The sequence below is a fragment of the Ambystoma mexicanum genome, chromosome 11, assembly GCF_040938575.1.
Source record: "Ambystoma mexicanum isolate Mex_15411 chromosome 11, UKY_AmexF1_1, whole genome shotgun sequence".
In the NCBI taxonomy this organism is placed as follows: domain Eukaryota; kingdom Metazoa; phylum Chordata; class Amphibia; order Caudata; family Ambystomatidae; genus Ambystoma; species Ambystoma mexicanum.
In genome coordinates, this window is record NC_090934.1 from 989,986,518 (window position 1) to 990,007,897 (window position 21,380).

The 21,380-nt window shown below is 43.7% G+C and overlaps 1 protein-coding gene across 1 annotated transcript in view; it reads right to left on the reverse strand.

The window, feature by feature from the left end:
• The window catches only part of CFAP161 (cilia and flagella associated protein 161), a 162,336-nt gene that overhangs the window by 38,453 nt on the left and 102,503 nt on the right, over positions 1-21,380 (reverse strand). The window lies entirely within an intron of this gene.

Consider the following 21,380-nt stretch of genomic DNA (forward strand, 5'->3'; position numbering starts at 1 on the left):
GACTTTTTGAGGATACGGTAGAAGCTCTGGTAAATGGCAGCTTACTCTGAGAGGCAGACCACTTGAGGATCAAAGGCCCACTATTCACTACTGTAAGATCTACTGGAATGGGATGCCTCTTACTCCTCGAGGCCGCTGTGTGACATGTTATTAACAACTAGATAACGTGGTGTACTGCGAGTTCAGGCAGCTTTATTGAGGGCCCCCTACGTGACTTTTGCTTTAACTCTGCAGTGGAATACTGGCGGCTGTGTGTGCCTGGGGAGACTGCAAGTTGAGCTAACCTCCTAAATTATTGTGTTTGTTGCCCTAGAGTTAGAAAGTGGTGTGCTCACAGTCGGGTCCCATCAATACTGTACAGATACAGTAGACACGCCACCAAATATGGCGCGCAAGCCCAACTCCTCCAAAAATCAGGCTAAGCTAGATGACTAGGTCAGGAAATTGCTGCATTCAGCAGGCAATGGAGATCAGGAGTTGCATGGTGTGGAGGAATATACTGATGGTAGCGCTCAGGAGAACCCCATTGTGATAGCCCTCTACAGTCTACAGGAGGGAATTGGTACCATAGGCAATAAAACAGATACTTTTGCGGTGAAATTAAACTCCTCCAATGCCAAAATTGAAAAGTTGTGCATTAGGATGTCAGAAGCCGAACAGAAGATTTCAAAATTGGAAGACCTGATCCTGGACTTGGAAGCAGCAGTGACAGAGCTACACTATGATTTTTTTTTTAACTCTTTATTTATAATTTTCAACATAAATTAACAAAAAGAACAGCCATATTTACAGCTTAGGTCATTGTACTAAACATAACACCAGAATTAAAGCAACATTCAAAGCAAAGAACATACTGTTATTTAATCTTCAAAGTTGAAGTAGACCTAATTCTGGAGGAAAAAAAACTGAAACCTACACACTAATTAGACATCAACAAACAGTGAGGACCTGACAAACAAAAAACATGACAGACACCACCACCCACCCACCCCAATTCCCTCATCAGTATTGAAAGCAAAACAACTCCACTACACAATTCAATCTTTGGTCATCCATAAAGTTAAGTGAAACTTCCCCACAGATCATCATAAAATACTTCCTTGTGTTGCTTATAATACATAGTCTTTTCATACCTTGCTAAAACTTGCACATCTAAAATCCACTCTTCCACTGTGGGATTCTTCCTGGTCTTCCAAACCTTTAATATCTGCTTAGTCGGCACCAACAAAGTTTTGCTAATCCAGCAAGATGTTACCCAACCAATATTATGACCACTTCTTGGTAACTACAGGATGATTGCCAAGGGATTACATGGATAAGTAATGTTCCAGATGTGGTCAATCCTATCAACAACATCTTTCCAAAAACTCATCATTCTTTCACAACTCTACAACATATGCAGCAGACTACCCCTCTTCTCTGATCTTAAAACAACTTAAGCCAAGAATGACGATCTTGAAAATTGATCATGAAGTAATAACATACGTATACGGGGTCTTCCTGAGTCGACAACTATTGGTACTTTGGAACTGTTTCTGGAAACAAATCTGCCTACAATTCTGGGTAATTCGGTCTCTTCCTCTCACTTCCAGATTGAACGGGCGCACAGAATGCTGGGCCCAAGGCTGGCCCCTGGGCTCCCTCCCAGACTGATAATTGCTAAAACATAATTCCTTCCGGAACAGGGATCTGATACTGAAGGCGGCTAGTGAGATGGGTACTTTGCACTTTCAGTCAGTCAGCCTTCAGACCTTCCCGGACTTTAGCCCAACAGTTCAGGTGACTATGAAGGACTTTAGTGAAGTGAGGAAATACTTGCAGAACAGGCATGTGGCATATGCAACGTGAAACTCAAAATTACACATCAGAACAAGTCCCACTTCTTTACTTCCCCAACAGAGACGATGGACCTCTGCATTACTACACATGGCGCATCTCATCCTCCTCGCTGAGATATCCAGGGGAAATAGGTCACTCATTGGTGAAATAACTGGCAGTTCCAGTGTGGCAGTACTCAAGAGTAACTTGGCATCGTTGCGGGCAAAATGGGGCACCCTGTAGTCGACTCATGCCTGTTTGCTGTTTTTACATGATGTTGTTCATATTATGGTTATTGGTTGGGGACTTAGTTGGAAGGTTGTAGACAGGCTCGGACTGGCCAATAGGGCAATTCCTGAACCAAAAACGCAAATTGCTTGTGTGGGCCAGTTTTTGGAGTCAAAGTGGGCCACTTTTTTTTGACCAATCTGTGCCAGTTTGATGCGTTACTTCATGATGCCGCTAGTAGTTTTGACCATTGCTGCTGAATAAATATTCTTTAAATTGCACAGTTTGCATGACATTTAATAAAAAAACTCCCCGTTGGGTGCTATTCAAACAGTCTGTCACAAATGGAATAAACTGTCACTTGCAACTGTGGGACACTTTTTCGCTTGCTATTACTTTTGTGCAGAGAGAAAAAAACACTCTCAGGATACTGTTTCTTTGTAGTCCTTTGCTTGTCAGGAAACTATGTTTCCCAGCTCTAACAAGCTTTATATCAAAACATCATGCGCTTCAGAGACAAGCCGGTCTTCGGCGGTCATCGGTGGAACAGGCATTAGAGGCATGGCATCCCTATGATAAAGTAAGCTCTGGTGATCTTTTGCTGAGTGTCCCGATACCAATACAGAAATATACACATTCAGTTTCCCACTTGAAGTAATTCATCACTAAAGCTACGCAAAGTTTTTAGAACAGCACCTAGCCCTGTATATTGTTGTCAGCCAAAAAGAGGGCTAACAATGGGATATCCGACCGTTTTACTAGCGAGTCAAAGAGTTAAAAGTTTGGCTATAGTGGCACAGTACCTTGAGACAAAACAACATAGCGGAGCTCTCTCACCCACACCACTAGCTAATTTATGCAAGCCTTAGGTTGCCAACTCCCTGATTGAACCTTCGCCTACCTTCGGCTGAGTGCCTTAATAAAGGGACCTCAGATCCTAGACCTAGTGAGGCCCCACTTTCCCGGAAATTAAGCACCTTGCCTAATAAATACCACGCTATCTCCCCCAAGGTCCAAAACTTGTGCACCAGCATGCCACCTCAAATTCATATACCTCAAGTTACACAATCTAGCACCATTGAAATCAGTAAGAAGTATACCTTGTAAACTCTAAGATTGGAAACCCATAAAATGGGGACAAGGATAAACTACCTACTAGCAAGACAATAAATACACTTAAACTAGCCTTACCAAATACTAGGTCCCTTAATAAGCATGCTATTGACATTCACAAATACATTGTTGAGCATGACATCAACATGATGTTTCTGACTGAAACTTGGATCAACGAGGCCAGTGGTCCGATGATTATGTTAGCCACTCTTGAAGGCTATTCCATCTTCTGCCAAAATAGAGATCAGGGACCTTGAGGGATAGCCAAAAATGTTATCGAGCTCTTTAAAATCCAAACCCACTGGACCAACTGCGAGATCTTGTATCTAAAAATTGGCTGATCACAAGGGGCCCAACAGTGCCTCACTTTTTCTAGGCGATTTGAATCGATGGCACGTGAATGCCACCGATAAAGAAGACATTGCCCTGGAAACAACTCTCAGCAATATTGAGCATCACGTTGCTAACAAAGAACCCACAACAGCCAAGGTTAATACTCTAGACTGGATTGTGGCAAGAAGCCTTGTTGTCCAGGTCATTAAAACTTCACCTTGTATATTGGCCGATCACTACATGATAGACTTTATTATTCATTTTAGGGCACCTCTTACTAAGAAAAACAACCCACTGAAAAAAGTTACTAATTGGAAATTTAAAAAAGTACAGGCACCAGACCTCCGGAGTTGTATCATCATAAAATCATGACTATCAGCTCTGCATTAGACTTTCCTAAGTTACTTGTCTACCTTTTCAACACCGTCTTTGGATGACTATTGGATTAACTGGCCCCACCTAAAACCAAACTAAAATGCAACAACCTAGGACACCAAAACTGGTTTTACCAAGAACTTAGATCCCTCAGAATCGATAAAATAAAAGCTGAGAAACAATAGCAAAAACTCCTCTCTCCTGAAAATAAAGCTGTTTGGAAAACATTAGAGGGTACATATAAATCTGTGATCACTGAAACCAAAAGGAACTCCTCTAACAAACAAATAGATGAAGCAGGAAACAAAGCTAAGAAGTTATTTGACATCTTAAAACTTTTGGAGAAACTAAAAGCACAATCATTGGCATTTGTTCCCTCGAACCTGGACTGTGCCACGGCACAGCTGGCCTTCGAGGCAAAAGTTACTAAGGCTAGGGATAAAATAATAAAAGATCAGGCAATACATAGTACAAGCAAACCAATTTCCCATGCTCCTTCATCAGACCATGGTACCCATGCATTTAATTTCCACCCAGAATCCATCCCTGACATATTATGTACCCTGGGAATGATGCATTTGTCGGCATGCCCAGCAAATACACTACCTCCTAAAATGATTCTTGATAACAAAGACATTTTCGATCCCCTTTCTTGGCCAGACTTGTTAATGCCTCCTTTAGCACTTGTGTGATCCCAGAAAACATCAAAAATGTCATTGTGACCCGCCCCCCCTGCCTGGGTTAGGCCCTAAAGATACAAGCAATCTGAGGTCAATAACTAATTGTAATTGCCTATTGAAAATCATGGACAAGCTGGCCACATTACAACTCCAGAATTTCATTGGGGACATTGGTGCCTTACATCCTAGATAGTCCGGATTTCGACCCCATCATAGCACTGACAACGACCTTGCCGATGTAAAGACGCACATGTTAGGTATTATGGACAGAGGAGGGGCCGCCCTACTTGTCCTACTGGACTTGTAGGCAGCCCTTAACCTCCTGGACCACATCTACCTCACACCCTGAGAGACATTGGACACTGCTCCGACAAGTCTTCCAACTGGGTCAAGTCTTTTCTGAGCGGATAGCTGTCTAGAGTCTACTGGGGAGATGATTCTGCAGCCCCCGCCCCTACAATGGGTGGTGTACCACATGGGCTTGTATGTCCCCTGTACTTTTCAATTTATACACTAGGCTTCTCTGTAGCCTCTTGGAAACGTAAGAGGTCTTTTTTTACCAACTACGCAGACTACGCCCAACTAGTCCTGGAGATTTCTGGAGATTATAACACAGATGGAGCAAATCTAGAACGTACATACACACTAAATGAATCTTGGATGAGGGAAAATTGGATGTGCCTCAATGGAGGACAAACAGAAATCTTAATTTTTGGATCACCTCAGGCAAGAGCTAAATTAAATTCCAACTACTGCTCCTTTCCCATCCTCAATTTTAACATCACTGTACTAGATAAGGCAAAAACTCTGTGTATACACCTTGAAACCTCACTGTGTTCAGAAGCACATACCAAACAGTTCGTCAAAATGGTACTTATTATCTAAGACTTCCAAAAAATATTGGTCCTTTTCTTACCGAAAATAACTGTGCCACTGTGGCACAAACTGTTGCACTGTCCAGAACTGACTACTGCAATGCTCTCCTTGTTGGTGCTGACAAGCAGAGCATGCAGGGACGGCAGACTGTTCAAAATGATGCTGTCTGAATCATTAAGTAGGTCGGAAGAAGAAATATCTCACTTCACAGACAGACACTGGCTTCCTGTGAAGGCATGAGTACAGTTTAAAGCAGCCACCAATGTGCATAAATGCCTCCATGGGAATACTACATCTAATATAAAATACCTGGTGACTCATTATGAGCCAACGAGATCTCTGCGCTCAATCAATGCGATGCAGGTTACCTGCCCAAACTTCAAACGGTCCAAGTGTTTAGGCAAATCCTGCACCGTTTGATCGGTAAAAACCTGGAATGCGCTCCCCCTTTCCCTATGGCTTGAAACCAATGTTAGAGCTTTCAGGAGATCTCCAAAGACTTTCATCTTTGATTAAGGTCCTGATCCTCCTTCTCCTACTGTCTCCCTATTTTGTCCCGTAATATTGTTGTCCTGCTGTGTTTATGTGCGCCCAGATGCGTATGGGCTTCGGCACATTAGAAATAAATAAATGAATAAAATAAAATAGGTGCCCGAGGCACTTCTATGCCCCTGTCCGACCCTGGTTGTAGAAACCGGCTAGGGAGGGGGCGTGAGCATTGAAACTAAAATTGCTATTGATACTCAATGCAAGTACCATAGAGCTTTGTTTTACGTCCTATGGTATGCTTGCTATATTTGGTATTATGCTGGCAGCCCTGTGTCATCGATATGGGATGGCTGTCAAGGTACACTGTGCATTCTGATTAGGTGTGATTCATTTGATTAGCTATATCACCTGGAATGTGCGTAGGTCAAATAACCCCAACAAGACTCGCAAGGTGTTCTCCCCATCTGCGCCGACATTGCTCCGATGTTATACTGTTGCAGGAAACACATTTCACTAAGCACACGCATGTTGCGGTTACAAAGGGGTATTACAGGTGCTAATTCAGCACCAGATAGGGAGCGCACCTACCACCTTCGAGAGTAAGCAAGGGGGGACAGGGTACCTTCTAGGGTGGAAAAACATGGTTACCAAGACAAACTGCAGTCACACCACAAAAGAAGTCCTCACAGGGAAATGCAGGAGTAGGGCACAAGATAGGGAAATAATATCCCAGGTAAAACACATTTAGCAGGGATGCTGCCATGATGGGCCCTGTCTGAGTAACCCCTCTCCCAACACATGATCAACACTCGCAGGCCAGGGCGGAGGGAGACGGAGCTCAAGCTGCATGTCACAGGCAGACTGAAGCAGCTAAAACAACACTGGGTGAGGTAATGATATGCAGGTAAGCCAATTATGAGGGCACCCAGAGGCAGAAGGAAAGTAGACTTGAGCCAGATACCTGTTTACATGGCCACGAGTGCCTATCGACAGGTGGTTATGGGAAGGGGAAGAAGAACGAAGTGGTGTCCCTGAGAGGACCAATCAAACAGTATGTTTTTGTGTTCTTGGGAGAGGGCCAGTCTTCAGAGTATCCACTACAAGGTTTGCAAAGGCTGTTATCCAGCAAGTACTGTGTGAATGTCTCCCTTGACACCAGAAGGAGGGTATCTCCCGTTCTTTTCACAATGTTGTCTGACCAATGGCAGTATAATAAAGTTCTGGCAGTCAGCACAAATATTATTTTACTAATTGCAAACTTTTCCTAGGCAGGGTGAGAATCAATTTGGTGTCACATGGGGAAGCAATGAGTTGGGATGCTGTTGATCTCTTAGCCCCAATCACGTTCTACCAACATAGGTTAGCTCTAACTATATGACATAGTCCAACCAATGAGTTTCTTGAGAACCACAACAAAATATGAAGAGTTTGAGCTACAACTGTTTCTCATTCCTTCATTATTGTATTTGTAGTATAACACTAATGATCACTTTAAGCCCAGATGTCAGCTCTCATCAATCAGTTCCAGTCCACTGTTCTGTTCGATTTGTGCTTGCCCAGCTGTAATAAACAGTGTTGCTTCTTGCTCGGTGTGTGCTTCTTTTTGATTACGAGTTTCATATGATGGGATCGGAGGACCCCCGAGTATGAAGGCTTGGTGGGAGCGTAGCTGGTTTGCCTGCTACTCTATCTACTTGAGGTGGGTATTAACCCTGATGCACAAGAATGTGGACTTTACATTGAACAAGGTCATGGCGAATACAGAAGGCTGATATGTTATGGTAGTGGGTCATCTATATAGGATTGACACAGTTATACTGAATTGTTATGCTCCTAAAGTTGATAAACTGTTTTCTATAAATAATTATCTGACATCACCTTGCTCAACTGGATTGGTCTCTCCAATGGGGCGCGGCCACCCTAATGCTTGGCGAGTCATTGGTGACGCATGTTCTCATTTACACCTGGAGGACATATGGCGTATATACATACTACAACAAGGGCCCACAACTCCAATTCCCTGCTTGACATGTGGCTGGGCTCCATAACTATATTGAATAGAATCACTTTTGTGATCATGCACAGGCTCTCCTTGAGTTCCGTACAAAACAAAGGGTCCTGTGGGAGGCCACATGGATGTTTAAAGCAGACTCATTGACAGATTTTCTTTTTGAAGCTGAACTGTGGGAGGAGATCATTTGCTATGTTCAGATTATTTTATCCTCTGTGGACAATTATGCGATTGTATGGGAGGCATTGAAAGCTGTCATTAGGGTGTTGCAAAATCATTTGGAATCCTTAAGTTTGTGCGCAGAGAACTGGCTAGGTGCAAAGCACGTTTGAAGTCGCTTTATGATGCACATGCCAACAAAGACTCCCCTGCTGCCTTTCTGGCTATCCAGCGTGCCATACTGAGTTTCGCCTGTTGGCTGGCAGAAAATATAAGATGTGCACTAATAAACCGTGTTACTAATAAAATAAAAGCGAGGAGATATGCAGAATCTGACAAACCAGGTAAACTACTAGCCTCTTTAATCAAGCGCGATCCAAGTTCTCCTGTTGTTTCCTACCTGAGGGATTCCACCGATGCCTGTATATCGCACGCAGAGGGCATTATGTCGTTTAAAAAAAAAATACTATTCTGCATTGTATTTGTCTAAATTGGAAACAACCAACGATCAACTAAGTGTGTATTTGGATAGGGCCACATTGATATGGCTTACAGATGAACAAAGGGCCCTACTAAATGCCCCACTGCAGGTGAAAGAAATGAGAGCGTCAATCTCGGAATTGAAATCCGGTAAGGCGCCCGGGCCGGACGTACTGGCGATTGAGCTCTACAAGGGGTTTGCAGACATACCTGTCCCAGAACTGTTGAAAATATAAAGTGTGGCTTTGGAATGTGGTGAACTTCCTCCCTCAATGAACAAAGCCAGGATAGTGGTATTTCCAAAACCCAATAAGGACCCACAAAACTGCAGCTGCTATCGCCCTTTATCTATGTTAAATATTAATAACATAATTAGTGCGAAAATATTGGCCCATAGAATTCTCCCCCTCCTGCCGGAAATGGTCACTGATTATCAATCTGGCTTTGTGCCTGGTCGTTCTGTTAAACCGTAATCATATAGTGCCTCCTTATTATGAATATTGGCCTAAGCCCATTCGTGTTACGCAGAAAACCGTGTTTGCAAAGTTTTGATTTTGGGCTAACTTTGATTTCGACTCATGTTCCATGTTCTAAAATGGTGCACTGTGTTTTCGACTTGCAGTCGAGCCTAACGACCTTTGAGTTTCGTTAATGTTTAGGTTGACCGAGCGTCGACTGTTTAATTTATGCAAAGAAATCTTGCACTTCATACGAACTGTCATTTAAGTGTTGTCTACGCTCACAAGCCTCACCCTTGTATAAACACCGAAACAATGGAGAGTAAACTTCAATCGTATGCTTTAGCTGCGCTGCATTGTAGTGACTCTTGGAATAAGGCTTACCGTGGATCCGAGAACCAACAACACCATTGTATTTTCATGGACATGTAAACTTGTTTAATCCCTTGTATAATATTGTAACATCTGTCATGTGAACTAGGCACAAACTCTAGCCCGCAAATTATTCACTTGGAGAGAGGCTGGACAATATTGCTAAAATTGTATAAATATGTCTGTTTTTAGATGTCCAGCACTCTCACTCCTCACTGTGTTTTCTGGTACACACTGTGGGGTGTTGGGAGCCAGATAGCTATCTGTTTTGCTTGGTAAACTGTACAGTAATAAAAGATACTAGTATCTTTTCACCCTATGATTGGTGTATTTCATTTGTGGTACGAAGCCTCAATATTTCTTTGGTCTTTCAGTTCCACGTCACATAGCCTGAGGAAACGGTTCAGTATAATGGCCCTAAATGATCCTGTAGTCCCGGCCGTTGCAGCCTTCCTAGGTGCTGAAAAGGCTTATTACTCTCTAGAATGGGCATCATGCTGGCAGTGCTTACCGGAAGGGGCGTGGACTCTTATTATATCACTTTGGTATCATTATTTAAACATCCATCCCACAGCTCGAATATACACAAATGGGGTGCCGTCTGAATGGTTCCCACTTTTTAAAGGTACACATCAGGGATGCCACCTGTCCCCAATACTATTTACACTGGCTATAGAGCCACTTGCAGAAATGCTTAGAGAACATCATGCAGGTAGGGGACTTAAATTGTTTGATCAAAGGGTGGTACGTTCGCTCTATGCAAACAATTGGTTATCTTCGTCAAAAGTCCCGAGAGCAATTTAGGTCCAGTGGTAGGGGAGATAGTTGGCTTTGGATGATACTGTGGATTGCAAATTAACTGGACTAAATTTGAGTTGTTTCCCCTGAAGAACACAGTTGTACCTGGAAGATTCAATGAGCGCATTCGATGGCCACCTCAGATGGTTAGATATCTAAGTATTGATATTGCAGCTACAGCAGCTCGACTGTACACAGTAAATGATGAATTGTTGTTGACATGCTCTGCCCCTCTCCTTTATGGTCAGGATATCATTGATTAAAATAGAGCTCCTCCCCAAATTCTTGTATCTGTTCGCCAACAATCCCATTTGCCTTGCTGAATTATTCTTTGGGACACTCAAATCAGCACTCAATGACCTGGTCTGTAGGAGGTGACGGGGGAAACACCACGCATTAAATGGGATACGTTAAGATTACTGTGTCACCAGGGAAGCCTCAGTGTGCTTTAACTTAGAGATTTATGCCTGGGTCTGTATACTTCATCACATGATGTATTGGTACTAAGCCCATCCAACGCTGCAACATGTTAAATTAGAAAAGATGCTTGCCAACAGGCCTCAACGGACCCAATTGAAAATGTAAGGTGGGCCTCATTGAGGCTACATAGGAGGTGCACACTCTGACCTCCCACCCCACATTGTACCCACTCAATTGTTGGAGAACTAAGCGGGGTTCCCATTTGCCGCCGACAAGGGAATTATTTGCAAATTACAGGGAGGTGGATATACTAGACTTGGGGACCTTTTAAATGAAGGACTGTTCATCTCGCTGGAACAGTTTAGTAAACATATGTCAACTTCCATGACTGATGCCCTCTTTTACTCGTGCATTAAAGGGGAACTGGTGGCCAAATATCTGTGCTTACTGGAGGAACCTAAAAGTAGCCCCATCCTAAATTATTTGAGGGTTACAGACAGTTACATCTAAAGCCATATCCTCACTGCATGAGTTCATTAGGTCCAACTTAAACTATGGGAGCACAATTGCTAAGTAACAGTGGGAACTTTGTTAGGAGTCGGAATTGATGAGGAACGGTGGGATAAGATATGTTGGGAGTCGAGATACATTTCCCTCAACTACAACCACAGAGCATTAGAATACCGTTTTCTACACCAAACATACCATACCCCATTGAAGGTCAAGAAATGTTGTCTTAAAGCATCTGGGCGTGTCCTAAGTGTAAAAAGCTCAAGGCTGATTACATCCATATGACCCGGACTTGCCCCAGAATAGCTGTATTTTGGCAGAAGGTTGTTAGGAACGCTAGCTAACATCATGACTCCAGATGCTGTTGTATGTCCATGGATATGCCTGTTGGGTCTCCCTCTGCCACTGTTGAAGCTGCTGGGTAAATTTGCATTACCATTGGACCGCAAGTGTATCGCCCTGACATCAGTTCAACAGTGGCTACATGTACCTTAAAGCTAATGAATGCAAAGAAGTTTACTGGGGTATGACACAATTCCGCTACTACACCCAGTGATATATGACATTATTTCCTGTGCTACTTCATTAAGAGGGAATCAAATATTGTTGACCCCATAACTCCAGCAGCAAACATAGCAGCTCACCTACTTGGCCAGATGCATTGTGATTATGGGCCCTAATACTTTCTATTCAGATTCTGTTGGATTTTATTTATAACATGATAGGGGTAAGGGAGGCGCTTGGTGTACCACGTTGCATGTATGTATTGGAATTAAGCTGGGGCAATATCTCTTAGTCATTGTATTGAACATTCTTGCTCTGGCACTTTGAATAAAGAAATTTTAGCAAAAAAAGAAGAAATGTTGCATTTTATATTATATTTTCACAGTATCGTAAAGGTGAAAAATGTGGCCTTGTCACAAATGTTCACCAAATTTAGCATGACACTGATCCGGACACATCCTCGTTTCATAAACATTTTTATGTAAAAAAGGAATATTGAATAAGAGGGCTATTGACATTGGGATTTCCATTCACCCACACAATCCACGATTTCCAGACACCTCTCTCAATTCTCCACTTCGATTTTGAAAAGTTTAAGCACACACCTAATTCTTTCCTTGAACTGTTGCACACCACATAAAGTTTGAAAATTGGATCAACTAAACTCAAAATATTTGTATTTGTGCCTAAAGGACCAATGGTGAAGACAATAATATAGAGGACGCGGGCACAGTTGAGCGGGCTTGAAGATGGCAGAAATCTTATGAAGCTCTGCGGAAAACAGTCCAATACACCATGAATGATTACTTTTACTAATGGAAATAACCAACAAAACAGTGTGGGCTTACTATCGGACAACTTGCTGCTGAAGATTCACATATTTGACCTCAGGGTCCTTCAGAGTGGAGCCACAATCAGCCCTGATGGTCTCCTAGTGATCATGGGTCTGTGAGGTTTATATTACCCACCTGCACCATGTTCAGCATGGAGGCCCACCGGTGACAGGGGGACGGTGGTGAGCCTGTGCTAAGTCAGTTTTCTGGGTGTGACCAAGGCGGAAGGGTTTGCGTTCTCTGGTGGCCAAGATTGAATCAGGTTTGTTTTCATTCTGCGGCTGCGGTTTACTGATTGGTATACAGTGCCCAAACCTAACTTCTCCTGCTCATGATTGCTGGAGGATAGGTGTGCTTGGGGTCCCCCTCACTGGAAAGGTTCAGGTGCTTATGTGAGCTGCACAGCAAACACCAGTGGAACAAGTAAAACAAAAAGATGTGGATTATCGCATTCGAGGTCTGTGCGCTAGTATTCACTGTTTGTGTTGATACTAGAGAAATTGAAGTGTGAGCTGCACTACCACCTGCGCCAGCCAGTCCACCCTGGCTGGTACCAGAAAATATGTACAAGAAGGGAGTTGAGGTGGAGATGCGCTAAACACCATATGAATAAGGAGCACTAATTATAAAATTGATGCTTTAATTGTTGCAGAAACAGCCGACACGTGTTTCGACACGCAGGTCGTTTTCAAGGCACAAGAACACAGAGTATATCGGAGAAATCAATAAATGGGAAATCCCACAAGAAGCAGAGCGTTATAAGTATTACGCTGGTGTCAAGTCCAAGCCGTGATGGCCGTAACCAATATATAACTCGTTGGATCGAGCAGTCACAGTTATAGGGGAATTCCCCTATAACTGTGACTGCTCGATCCAACGAGTTATATATGTTGAGAGGACTTTAGGTTTGCACAAGTTCCCACGCTCTGGGGTGTAATGGTTGCCATACACAGGACCAGCCAGCTGATATGCAGGATTCCTTAGTGGCACTGGCATTAAAGAGATGTTCTTAGAACTTAGTGACAAAGTCTATCGGTGCAACAAACATTGCTAGCTTTGTCGAGTCCTTGAGAGTCTTTTGTGGTCTAATGTGCACAACGATCTTTATGACTTAAGATGATACCTGGGGCTCCAACTCGACCGTTTAAGGCAGAAATCTTAAACTTTAGGAACAGTGACCTGATTCTTCTAATGGCTCATGAAAAGTGAGAATTGCAACATCAAGGTAGAAATCTCACTATATATTCACGCCAGCAATTCAGGCTTCAAAGAGATAATTTAATAGGGTACAGAAGACACTGCAGGATCGACAAATCCAATTTTCTATGTTTTATGTAGAAATGCTGAGGATGCTGTTTGAAGGCAGAGTTCGCCTTTTTTTTTTTTAACTCTGAAGGAGGTAAATACACTCCTAGATCAACATCTGCTTCGGAACTCTCGGCAGCCCTCTGCAAAATGTGTGACGGGATGGCCGCCTGTTACACCCCAAGACGATATGGGCTGACAGCAATACTGAAATATTTAGTCCTCTCTCAATCTGCTATTGAAGTTAGTTCTTAGTTCGTCGGTGCCTTTGGTTTACAGCAGGGGTTATACTGCATGGAAGATGTTCAACATTGTGTTTCTGTAATACTGTTGACAGACATCTTTTGATCTTTCCCTTTATAGTTTGATCCTAATGATTGGTGGATGGGTTTGAGTTGGTAGCTCACCTCTTACCCTGTGGCGGTTGCCGCTGGATGTTCTTTTATTCTTTTGCATTGGATTTTTGGGGGGTGGATTCACCAACTCATTTTCTGGCCACTTGGGGAGGGGGAGGGAGGTTAGATTGGGGGTTTCTTTTTTTTATTATTCAAATTTATTAGATTCATCAAAAAAATAGATTGGGGGTTTCTACTCTTCTGCTTTCTGCTCCGTGGCTTTCTCTACTACGCTGCAATACATGGTGATTTACTGGAGATGTAATGCGCTGTAAGAAACGTGACTTGTCTTTTACTTTGCTCCCCTTCCAGGGGCCAGGAATACAAATAAGGACTTACAATATACTCTCCCCGTCTGGAATGTCAGAGGGCTGAACCATCCTAGTAAGGTTAGAGAGGTCCTGCCATATATATCATGTGATAAGAGTAAAACGCATTTGATCCTGAAAAATGAACAATTATTTGTTTATTCCTTGGGTGCACACCGTTACTTTTCCATACTTTTCCAGCAATTCCTATGGGGTTGCACCTATGATCCACCACTCACCAGAATTTAGACTCTCAAAAAGGTATTTCAGACCCAGATGGTAAATACAGAAATATCTACTCACAGTAAGGACTTCTGTAGACCCCTTTCTTCCAAACTGTTTGAGAACTCCCATTAAGGGACACCCAAACAGTATGAGGGAAAGGGCACGGGATGTTGGAGTATTGCTGATTGTTATTACCTTTGGGCAAAAGGAGCTGTTCCTTGTCAATATTTATGGACCAACTTGTGATGATCCAGATCTTTATGAGCAAAAACTAAATCTTGACCTTCATAGATCTACTGGCTACATATGACAGTCGTCTCAGTAGTTCATCAAACCATGGAAATTCTAGGTTTGCAGGATGGATGGCTCAGTGCTTATTGCTGGTACATGAATTTGCATTCTCCTCTTCCATACATGACTCAATTGACAAGTATTTGGCTGATCCCAACACCCACAGGTTAAACTTCATCTCAGGATGAAATTATTAGTAAGGCTTTTCCTCTTTTTGTCAATCGGTATTTACCTCTGGCTTAAAGAAATCAACATGTCAAATAGCGACACTCCTTGATACATCTACTATGTTCTAGCAAGACGCACATGAACGGGGGGCAATGTTTCAGAAGCTGAAATTCAACACAGTAACTTCCTGGTTTCAGGGGAGTGTCCTGAGGGTATTTTGCTCAGGACCTATAAAAGATTTCTCATGATGATAATACCATATTTACTGTATTTGTTAAATGAATCTCTAGAATCTGGCTAGCGTCCTTCTAGCACCAGAGAGGACAGAGCAACACTTTCAATTAAACCAAAAATGCTGCCGGATTAATGTAGCTCATACCAACCAATCTCTCTCATCAATGCTGATAATACGATATTTTCAAATGGTTGCAGCAAACAGGTTGTTGCCATGATGAAGGCGAATCACACTTCCTGATCTGTCAATTTATCACACTGGGATGATCTACATCACAATGTGCACTGATTCCTTGTAATGGTCGATCAACTGCAATGTTCTATGCATGCTGTTACTTTCCTGCTGGATGCCGAAAAGGAGTTCAACTTGGTTGAACGGCCTGTTCTTTTGCAGTACTGGAACATATTTTGATGTTTGATATTTCTGTAGTTCGATTTCTCTATACAAATACTTTGGCCAGGGTACTTACACATGGTATGGTATCTGATCCATTCCCGCTGGGGACTGGGCAGGGCTGAGTCTCCTTTAAACTTTGCAATTTCAATCGAGCCATGCACACGCATAATAAGGGCATATCATGGTGTGAGAGAACTGCAAATCTGCTGTCCTAGATTTACAGACGTCTCCTTTGACTATATGCTGATGACATTCTGCTACATGTCTGAGACTCAGATTGGAATGTACTGATATTGTTGGCTGAAGTAGAGGATTTTGGAGAATATTCTTGATTAAGAAAAGAACATCACAAATCTTAGGCCATTACCTTCACTAATGCAACCTTGATACCGCCAATGAATCTAAATCATGACATATCACTGTTATATAAACAGAATTATTCTACTGCTCTTGAGAACCTAACGCCCACATTCAATAGTAGACAAAGTGGCACTTCTACCAAATGGCCTGAATTTTTGTTATAAAGATGGCAATCCTGTCCCATTCCTTTCATTCTTACCTGATGTTCCAAATGATCTAAGGAATTCTTTACTAAACTATGCTCTCTTCTTCCATCTCTTAGGCGGGCAGGCAGATATCCCAGAGGATGTTGGCAGGTTCTGTTGAGACCCCTATCAGACAGTGGCATAGCAGTACCCAATTCTGAACTGCATTACCGGATTGTACAGGCTTCATTTGCATCCTGCAGGTACGATCAGTCTCCCGACAAGCTGCATGTCTTTGTAGAACTTGTACCAAATGAGCTACATGCAGTTCTACTTAGGATACTGTATCTAATTCGATGTGAGGTGCAAGTGGTGGACCTCACTTGGAAGACTTTGTTGACACAGTTCCAGGAGAAGCAGTCGATTGGATCTCTACACCCCATCCTTATACATTACCAAGTCACAAGTATATCTATAACTCATTAAAAGGGCTTTTCTAATCTACTGGTAAGAGATTGGGATAAGCATTGTTGGTGACTGTTATGGATGGGATTGTCCTGACCTTAGAGCAATTTATAGAGCATGCTAGGTATTTTCATCTTGGGCTTTGTGTATTTTACATAAAATCCCAAATTTAGGAAAATATGGATATGTTTTCCTCCCCAATTGAAACGCTTTTGTAAAGGGAAAATGGGACGTTCCCTTCCCCCGATACTCAGCCAGACCATGGCCTAGATCGTCACGGTCTAAGCACCCACCACGAGAGGAATTCGACCCGCTCACAGATACCCCAGACGTCAACATCTACTGTGGCCACGCCCCAAGAGGCCAGGGAAACTTCCCGTCAGTCAAGCCACATGCTGGGACCTCTGGCGAAGCTGATATAATCCATATGGATCAACTCGACTAACACAGCAGCAATGAAAGTCACCATTGTTAGAGATGCCATGGCGACATAGCCAACGGACGGTAACACACGTGCCACCATGCAAAACTGGTCAGACCCAGACCAATCCCACATGAAAAACATACTCACTATCATGGCGTAACGGACAGTTTACACACACTGATGCATCGTTGTTATTTTTCACATAGGCTAAGCCACAGCACCGCAGAAACGCAAGATGCAAGAAGAGCTTGTGTACATGCTTGCAAATGCTTCATCGCTAATATAACCACAACAACATAAGGCACTCATGTATAAGGACCCCTGCTGCTCTCTGTGACCCCATGTTGTGAACCATATGCCGCCTCTCATGGATCAGGCCAACGTAGGCCTCAGCCCCAAAGTAGGCCGCAAACTCAAAAGCCACAGGCCTAGAGCAGCTCGGACAGAACTGCAAAGTGCTGATCATGCAGAACAAACCCTGACGAGGGCCTCACAGCCAAGGCCATGAAGTTGCAATTTACACGCCGCACGCCCCGAGCCAAGGTTACACCTGCTGCGGCTAACCGCCCCTCAGAGCCGAAACACAAATCAAATGCTCATAATTCTGCTCCAGCCACGGTCTCACTACACATGACCAAGCCGACCTGATGCAGTGCCAAGTACCAAGGACCAGGGAAACTCTGGGGTTTCACGTTTGGGGCACAGACTGCAACAATGAAGTGACAAATTGGACGGTGAGAAGAAGCGCTCCTGCAGCTAATGGCCGACCTGTCCATTGTCCTCCGATGACACATAGTCACACATTGTTTCTAACATCAGGTAGACTGCGAGCTGGGAACAACGATGTTCCCAGGCTTGGGGGCTCGCGGATGAACCGATCAGGGCACGTTGGGCTAACCACTGATGGCACTACAACCTAGCCAATCACTAACCTGTTCCATGTAGCATTTTTGGTGTAACCATTTCTAGGGACGACCCAAGCGTACCACCTGACCTCTTCTCCACCAACCAATAACTTACCTATATGTTCCTATACTAACCCTATTACTCGGGGATCCAACCCGAGGTGGCGTTAGGTTTTGGGGGAAGTTTCCCAGGTGACGCACAATGAAGCGTCACACATGCTGAAAAAGGGCCGGCGAGCCCACTCTTGTGAGATGTGTTCCCAGATGACCTAGGATCCCAGAACCTGTCCCTGCCATTTCTAATAAACAGCAGTAACGCCTGGCTCTTGCGTGTGTCTTATTCTCATTGGGGAGTGCGGGAGATGTTGGGGCCTCCCTACCCCCAGAGGTCCACGGACGGCCCTGCCGACCCCCGGGAGATCACCCCGACACTTTACTCAGCTTGAATTATGCATACACATGCAGGGTAACAGTAGGTTCTGTTCTTGCATGTATACGTCTGTTTCCCTTGCAATGTCAAACCTTTGGATCAGACTTAAATTACAAGGGAATGTGACATTGCTATTGGCATTGGTGAACAATAATGTATGTAGGTTTGCAGCCAGGTAAAGCAGGTGTGTCTTAGTTATCCACAGCGGTTACCTTTTAAAAACTTCCATAAACAGTGTCCCATCCCTCTTTATTTACATAGAATCTTCCCAGATGTATCTGACCAAAGTCTCAGGCGCGATCTCCCAGATGCTGGCTACTTACATCTTGAATGGTCCTGCAAAACTATAGAACCCTTTTGGCTAGAGATGTTTGAACAGCAAGGAGTCACATTGGGGGATAGGATCCCCATTGATTGGTAACCTGGGTTACACCAAAGACGTTCCCAAGGGGATGCCGTAAATTGGCAGGACAAGGCCTTCAGTTGTCCCCTGGCAGAATAGCTATCGCCTGGTGGAAAGGTCCTGTTCCTCCGTGTAATAAGTGGCTGAAGAACACTGCTTATTGTAAATACATGGAAGACAAATATAATGAATGAATTTTCTTGACCTTCAGACCCAAGGACAAACAGGTCTTGTACCACTATTTTACTCTAACCAAACCACCTGATTGGCTTGGCTTGGTGTGTGACCCCACATATTGGAATCTCTAGGATGTTATAGCTCTAGAACTCTGCTATGTAGCAGGTAAGCACGGCCTTCCTCTATTGGACTGTTCCATCCGTATCATATATTAACCTATATTCACTTTATCCCATATTAATCCTCCTCATCGGCACACCCGCTCCCTCCTTTTCTATCACTCTCTAGCTGGCCTCTCTTGGCCCTCCTCCTGCTCTCACCTGTGAGGCTAAAAACTTGGGGTCATCTTCGACTCCACACTCTCCTTCTCGCCTCACATCTCTGAAGTCTCTAAGAAGCCATACTACCAGCTGCACTTCCTCAGAGGTATCCTTCCTTTCCTCTCCTTCCCCCAGAAGCTTGCTGTCTCCAGAGCTCTGGTTCTCTATAGGCTGGACTACTTCAACAGCCTTTTTCTAAATCTTCCTGCTTCTACTCTCCACTCCATGCTACTCGTCCAAAACAGGACTGCGAGACTTGTCCTTAGCCTCAATCCCAGGGATCGTATCTCACCAGGACTGAAATCTCTGCACTTGCTCCCAGTGGCAGCGAGGATTAAGTTAAAAACCCTCTGCATTGTCCACAAGGCCTTCTGGGGTCTGAGGCCTCAATACCTTCAACTCTCTCTTCCTAAATATCTTCCTTATCAAGCTCTTCGCTCATCCACCTCCAACTCCCTCAGGGTCAGTCGCTTCTCCAAGTAATGAGTTGGTGGTAGATCTCTTTCTTTGGCTGAGTCCTCCCTCTGGAACAGCCTCCCTCCCTCTCTCAAAATTGAGGAGAACCATCTCCGGTTCCGGAAGCACCTCAAGACTTTCCTCTTTGCTTCTGATTTCTCTCCTCCTCTCTCCTGCTGAACTCCTGGCTGAAACAGCACTGGCCACCTGGCTACCCCCTGTTCTCGAGCCCAGATCCCCTCCCCGCCGGTTGCACACCTGCACTGCCCTTTGTCAACCCTTGCACTCTGGGGCTGTTTCTGTATCCCTACAGCCCCCTAGCAGCACTCCACAGCTGATGGCTGCACTTACCTTGCACATGCCTCCAGCTGGCCGCACATCATATTTATTGTTTTATTTATTTATTGTCTATCCAATGTACTGCACTTTTCCCCTCCCACTACCTCCCCTGCACTTGCACAATCTCAATGTCACTAGGCCTAGTAAGATAGTTTTCTCTGTCTTCCCTCTGTTCCCCTCCCTTGCCTTGTCACGCCCTGAAACACTTGTGTATAGGTGCGTTATAAATGCCATATCATATCATATCATATATCATATCATATCAATCATTTCTTGTCTACATGGACATGTTGATTTTGCCATTTGACCTTCTCACACAGTGCGGGATTAGAAAGCATAACTGTCAAAACATGCACATATTAATGAAACGTTAAACAAAGGAGTAAATCAGTGAAACATGTTTTTCCAATAACAATATATTTTACTACCTTTAAAAAGGTAAACTCTACAAAAGATGATAGGAATGCCAAAGTTATGAATCAAACGTCCAGTCGAAAGGTAACAAAATTTCAAATCTACATACATTCGGCATGTTTTGTAAATATGCTTTTATAACGCACCAAATCACCCATGTAGTAGTATCAGAGTACCCAGGATGGTTAGGAAAGTGGCGTACTGTGCCCCAGCCACTGGTATCCTGAAAATAGTTTACTGGAAAAAGAAAATGGGTAGGGGGATGCTTAGAGGGTGGGAAAGGTGGGAATAGATGGTACAAGCACAGGGAGGGATGCAGCGGGAGAAGAATGTTTTGTGATAGCATGGGTGCGTGTTATTCTGGTTAGGTGGACCATGGTTCTGTAAAAGGGAGGAGGTGCATATGTCCTAAAGTGTTGTGATAATTGGGTTACGTGTCCAAGGCAGATTTGGAGAATTGTAAGTTAGTACACAGTGTAATGCTGGTTGCATGGGAGGTGCAAGAGTGTGATCGGCAATTTTGGAAGTTTGTTGGCTTATTTGCGCAGCCGACTCTATACTTCGTACCCGAGGTCAAACTCCAGAATGTTAATTATGTGACTGCCAAGTCTAAGACAAAAGCAGTCAAGGATGGGCTGTGTATAAAGGTGAATGTTGGTAACAGAAAGTAAGGTTAGGAAAGGGGGTGGTAAAAAATAAAAAGACCTGGCACCTTGACAGTAGGGGAAGAGAATAATTTAACAAAGATAACATCTGCTCTACATGCCCAATTTAAGTTCAAC